This window comes from Oculina patagonica, chromosome 12 (genome assembly GCF_052425735.1).
Source record: "Oculina patagonica isolate OP01 chromosome 12, crgOcupat, whole genome shotgun sequence".
In the NCBI taxonomy this organism is placed as follows: domain Eukaryota; kingdom Metazoa; phylum Cnidaria; class Anthozoa; order Scleractinia; family Oculinidae; genus Oculina; species Oculina patagonica.
In genome coordinates this window covers 5,380,109-5,386,424 of record NC_135769.1, presented here as the reverse complement: position 1 = coordinate 5,386,424, position 6,316 = coordinate 5,380,109, and positions in this window count along the sequence as shown.

Genomic DNA, 6,316 nt, shown 5'->3' with positions numbered 1-6,316 from the left:
TCAGATACATCTAGTTCAGAGAACCAGTTTGTTTGGAAGTTTAGTGGAACCCGCGTATCCAATCACCAACGAGCCAAAAATATCTGGTTGTATTAGCGCCCTGTTTTTTTTTTAATTAAATATAAACAACAATGGTATATATATATATTTTTTTTTTAAAAGGAAAATAGACAAGGTAGGTTTTTAAGCTACGTATACCTACTAAAATGTACAAGGCAATGATAAAATTCATTTAAGTAAATTACGTTCATGCAAACCATGTTTTCCCGGGCGTGGAACACGATAAGAACGATTTACACCACCTTATTCCCAAGGCGTTTTCATTCGTTACTGATTCGGAAACATTTAGATAAAATTTCGCTCCTTCAACACCAATAAAGAGTACAATAAACATTTTACGCAATACAGTGGAACCCCGATATAACGATATGCCAAGGGAGCAGTAAAATAATATCGTTATATCGAAACTCCCGATATAACGATATAGCCGTAAAATAACCGAAAATATCGTTATATCGGGGTAAACCTAACATATACTTTTTTTTACTGAATAAAGAGGCTTAGAACACATGCAGTATCATTTCCGTACATCATCGTACAAAGCTGTTGTCAGAAACTTTAGAGAGTACTCGATTACTCAGTTACTTTATTGATTTAAATTTACTGTTTTGCTTAAATTGTGACTGTGTAGGGATAATATCGTTATATCGGGGAAGATTTTACGTTCCGTCCACTAAATTCTTATCGTTATATCGGGAATATCGTTATATCGAAGATCGTTATATCGGGGTTCTCTCCCATACATTTTACTGTAACTTTTGCCGGGACATAGAATATTCATCGTTATATCGGAAATATCGTTATATCAAGGATCGTTATATCGGGGTTCCACTGTATGACGTCAGTTGACAGTGAGTTGCAATTATCCGATTCTAAGTAGTGTTTGCAACTTGATCATCACGAATTGTTTTATCTCGTCAGTTGCAGAATCAAACACAGTAAAGAAATCATCCGAATTCAGGGAGGGGACGAGGCAATTACTATATATTGTCAATGGGTGGAGAGAAATTAATATACAATCGAAAATCGAAAACCCGCTTAATACGGACACCTGTTAATACGGACAATGGACACTTTTCCGTGTCCCGAGTGACAAAATGTCATACATTGCCAACCCCGCTTCACGGACACTGTTTATCTGTGCACTGTCAATTTTCATTGTCGCGATTATTTGGTAACTTGAAGACATTATTGGACCCTGGTCAAATAATGACAGAATTCGACGAGTTAAAACGATTTTATTACAAAGAATAGCTTAATAGGGTGACTTGCAAAGGTTTTGTCGAATCTTCAGTCCGCCTGGTTGTGCTTGTGGTTGATTAAAGCTTCCGTGCAAAGTAAATTTACCGTCTTTTTTAAATGAGTTTAGAGTTTAAGAACGGTTACGGTCAGAGTTTCAGTTACAAAGGAAACTTTATAGAAAACGTTCTGTTGCCGTTGAAATACGTTTTATTTCTTGTATCTAAAAAGTTGCGACATTTTCAAATAATTCCATTGTTGAGTTTATTAAAGTTTAGTTCGAGTGTCTGACTAGATCGTAAGGTTTTCGTAAAAACTATTAATTTCAGTCAGAGAGTTGACAGTTTGCATTTGCTGCAGTTACAGTACAATTAAACAATGTTTTGTTGCCGTAAAAACGTTTGCTTTCGTCTTTGTGTCGATAAAACATATATCCGTGACTTTTTGTCCGAGATCCCGCTTAACCCTTTCAGTGCTAAATTTCTCCAAAAACAGGGTTTTTTTCTACCGTTAAACTGAATTTTTGATGCTACGATCCTGAATTTCCTTTAACTTTGCTTAAAAAGCACTTTTCCACAATGCAGCAAGATTTTGATGAAGATATCATTGAAAAATGTACAAAATTGTACTTGGCGCATGCGCATAAGCCAAAATTTGGACTTTTTTTTTTTTTTTTTCTGCGAAATCGTTTCCATTTTTTTTTCTTGCTCCTTTTCCTTTCGTTTCTCTCGGCTTTGTTATTTCCACTTCTTTCTACTGTATCCGTCCTTCCTTTAGACCAAAAAAGTTTTGATTAAAACATTGGTAAACCCTGAAAAGAGGACCTCGATCTTTTACAGGTGTTTTGGCCTGTTTAAGCACCGATTTTGCACTAAAAAGTGATTGACTTTTTCTCGATTAGCTCTGTCAGAATGCGACCGATACGCAAAATGAATAGTTCTTTGAAAAGGTCAAACCTAGCTCTATCAGATGCTTATCACTAAAATCTTCTGACTTTCAAATTGATGACGTCACAAGTGGTTCATTGACTGCTCCTCCAAATGTCGAGAAAAGTCGACTTTAGCAGTGAAAGAGTTAATACGGACACTCCGTTAACACGGACAATTTGGCCTGTCCCCTTGGTGTCCGTATTAACGGGGTTCCATGCACTGTAATACTTTTACCAACAAGGTTAGGGCTTGAGAAGTTCTTTACAAATTCCCATTGAACACACACTAACGAAGCCAATTTCTCTGTCCCCGTACTGGTCGAAAGGTATTTTAGTTTTCTCACTCCATTTGTCCTTGTCAGGATCGTAGCATTCAACTATTACTCCTTCAGACTCGCTGCCATAGTAACCGCCGGACACGTACAGGTTGCCATCGCAACACACCATACTGCGGAAAGTGTAGCCTCTTGTGACAAGGCTCCGGATAAAATGCCACTCATCCGACCGTTCGCTGTCCCGGGGGGGGGGGGGTACTCCATATAATGGCCTATACGGGGAGGCTCCGCCCGAAAGGGGTACCTTTTTCAGGCTTCAGGTATATAAAAGGGTAGTGATTTCAGAAGTTTAGGTATATGAAAGGGTATGTAAATCCAATTTAGGGTTTTAAAAGGGCCTTGAATTAAAATATTTCGAACAGACGCACTTCATGACTGTATTATTTTAATTTATAAAGCGCAACATGAAAATGACAAGAAAACGTCCTGTTCTAAGTCTATGCCATGTCTTTTAGGTATATGAAAGGGGTACCTTTTTTCAGTAAAAGGTATACGAAAGGGGTACAATTTCTGTAAAAATGGTATATAAAAGGGTAAGGGGTAAGAGCTTGGGGCGGAGCCTCCCCGTACAATACTTTTTTGAGTGCCCCCCCCCCCCCGGGTTCGTTGTACACCTCACAAGTGTCTGACGCTCCTTTATTTCCACCAGCAATGAAAACTTTTCCGTGTGCAGTAGCTCCACTAGATAACAAGCGTGGTCGGGGGTCTGTGTCGGCCGCCTAGCAGCATTCTCGCTTCTTGAATGTCAGCCACTCTGTCCCACATGTTTTGGATCATGTCATACCTGTCGACATCGCACAGACACTTGTCCTTGATACCGCGCACTCCACCGCCAATAATTAAAGTAAATGAAGTTGTCTTTGGCTACAAGGCAAAACCTTTCTCGTAAACCCGAGACAAATGATGTAATTTTTTGCCAAACGTTTTCCTCTGGTATGTCATGGGGATCATTGGGAGGGGGAGGGGGGCGATTACTAAAGTGACAGTTTTAAGGAGAAGGGGCTGTAATCATGGCAAGCTTCACTCCGCGTTACATTTGTTTGAACAGTCTCCTTTTCTTCCTTGGTTTACTGTAGATGAAAACGCCATGTACCAGCTGTGGTTGGTTGCTAGCGCAATAAGCACATTATAAAGGGGTAAAAAACGAATGCGCGCGAAAATCTTCCGACATTGATTTTTTCTAAAACTTTCACCACTCTGAGATTATGAGAATATTAATGTTAGAAATGTAACAAATAATGACAGTCACCCAATCCGCGGAGAGTATATAGTTTAGTTTATAGACTAATAATACAGACTGATAAGCTGTCCAAAAGAAGCCCTTAAATCTAATCAAAGGCCCTTCGAGAAGCCTCATGGTAATTCGATGAAGTGCCGTCCTTCGTTTTTTTTTTCCAAATAAGCGTTCAATAAGTTAACGGTCTCGCTTCATTTTCATCCTTAACAGTTTGCCAGAGTTAAATGACAGAATAGAACTGATATGATAATACTGGTTATTACAAAACACGACAATGTGCTATTACAATTTACGACAGCTCGGAGTATTACAAATCACGGCAGCATGTTATTACAATTTGTAATAGGTGCGTTATTACAATTCACGACAACTGTTATTACAATTTACGACAGCTATTACAATTCACGACAACTGTTATTACAATTTACGACAGCTATTACAATTCACGACAACTGTTATTACAATTTACGACAGCTATTACAATTCACGATAACTGTTATTACAATTTACGACAGGTATTACAATTTACGACTTTATTACAATTCACGACAGTACATGCGTGAATAGGTCATTGTCAGCTTGTGCTCTCAGACTTAGTAGGGCGATTTTTTTATCACCAGAATTAAGTGTAATAATCTTTGATCTTTTTTCGCATTTAGGAAAATTTCTTTTGTAAATAATCAACGTCGTTCCCTGGAAGAGAAATCCTGGGAATGAGGTTGGAGAATAATTTGTTTTTGATTGACATGTGCTGAATGGCGTTTTAAAGAACCTTTCTGTCAGCATGTTTACAGTTAAATGCATGAATTAATTGCGGTTTAATATCAGAATGGAGTGAGTGATCAAGTGTTCGAGTGAGTGAAACACGTTAGCCCTGGGCATACTGTATAATACATTCTAACATCCCTTTAAAGAGGGATTTATATATCTGTACTGGAAGGGGGGTTATTTTGAGATGGAAAATGTGTTTCAAACCTTTTGATGGGTTACTTCATGTATTACTAAATTGTTTTGGTGCTTACAAGATACCAATGCACGATTCCCTCAATAGCGCGTACCGCCTTTCTATTTCGCTTGAGAAAGCAAAGTTTGATTGCTTGGTTGGTTGGGCTGAGCCGGAGAATGCTGCCTTGCGCGCCATCAATACAATTTTAGCTAATGGCTTCAGTGAACGATGTAACTCGGTCAAAATGGTAGAGTTTAATTTTACTGACCTTTGAAAAACGTCGGTAAGTTTTCCCGCCTTGGCGTTGAGGGAAAACACGTTCCCTAAGACAGGAAGAGCCGTTAAGCGCGGACCAGGCGGCATGTTCCTGAACTCGTACAACACCATCAGGTAATGCAATGTAAGCAGCAGAAGAAACAGCACAAGAACATTTTCAAGGCGGAGATAACTGTTAATCGTGAGAAACACCGCCCATACCATGTTGTGCAATAAATATTCACAGCCGTTGGTTAAATCCCTGACTTGCTGCTTTGTGCTTGTCCGCACAAAAGGCCGTAAATCACTGAAGCGATACTTTAAGTCTGTTGCACACGAATGGAAAAGCTTACTGAAGCACGATTTAGCCTCTGTTGCACAGGTAGAGTATAGGCTCACTGAAGTGTACCGGCGAGAGTAACAGAGCAGAAGTTTCTCAGGTATTTTATTTTCTCAACCAATTAAATACCTCAACCTCGTTCCCAGGGCTTTTCCCTTGGTGATTTGGAACGGCGGGAAAAGCCCTGGGAACGAGGTTGTTAAAAACCTGATACATAAAGCAAGAGTTATTTTTGCCTGCGGATGCAGACGTATTTTCGGCTGTCGTTGGCGGAGAGAAACGACAGCCGGAAGTACTTAGAACTGCATTCGCAGGCTAGGCTCGAGTTCGTACTAAAATACTTTTCCGCATTAGCAGGCTGAGTTTATTTGGTATTTAAAAATGACAGTTAATGGTTTTTGATGTCTCGACCAATTAAAAAGACGTACCTATCTTAGGTTCACAGAGCAGGAGTTTTCTAAGGCACTTAAATTTACGTGACAGTTAAAATAAAAAAAAAAAACGTGACTCCGAACTATACGACAGCCGAGGAAGGACTTCCAACTTCGAATTCGGATTTCCGACTTCCGACTTCCGACCTCCAACTTTCGACTTCAGACTTCGGACTTCCGTCTTCCGACTTTAAACTTACGACTTCTGAGTTCTTGTCACACTTCTTGTCAAAGTCTTGTACGTGACAGTTAAAATAAAAAAAAAACGTGATTCAGAACTTAGCAGGACTTTCTCGGGATTTCATAAATATAAATAGCAACATCAACAACCTTGGCATTTTTGTGAAAGCGATCGTCGTTGTTGGGGAGGTGAAAGTGTTTTCCAATATCCCTTGGCTAAACACAATCAATAACCAAACCCGAAACGCCTTCAACAAACAAGAGCAAGCCGGAAGTCCACATCCAAGTTAGGTACTAAGTACAAGAGCAGGATTTTCGTTATTATTTTTTGAGCAGCCGATGAAATTTGAGAAAAAGATGCGCCT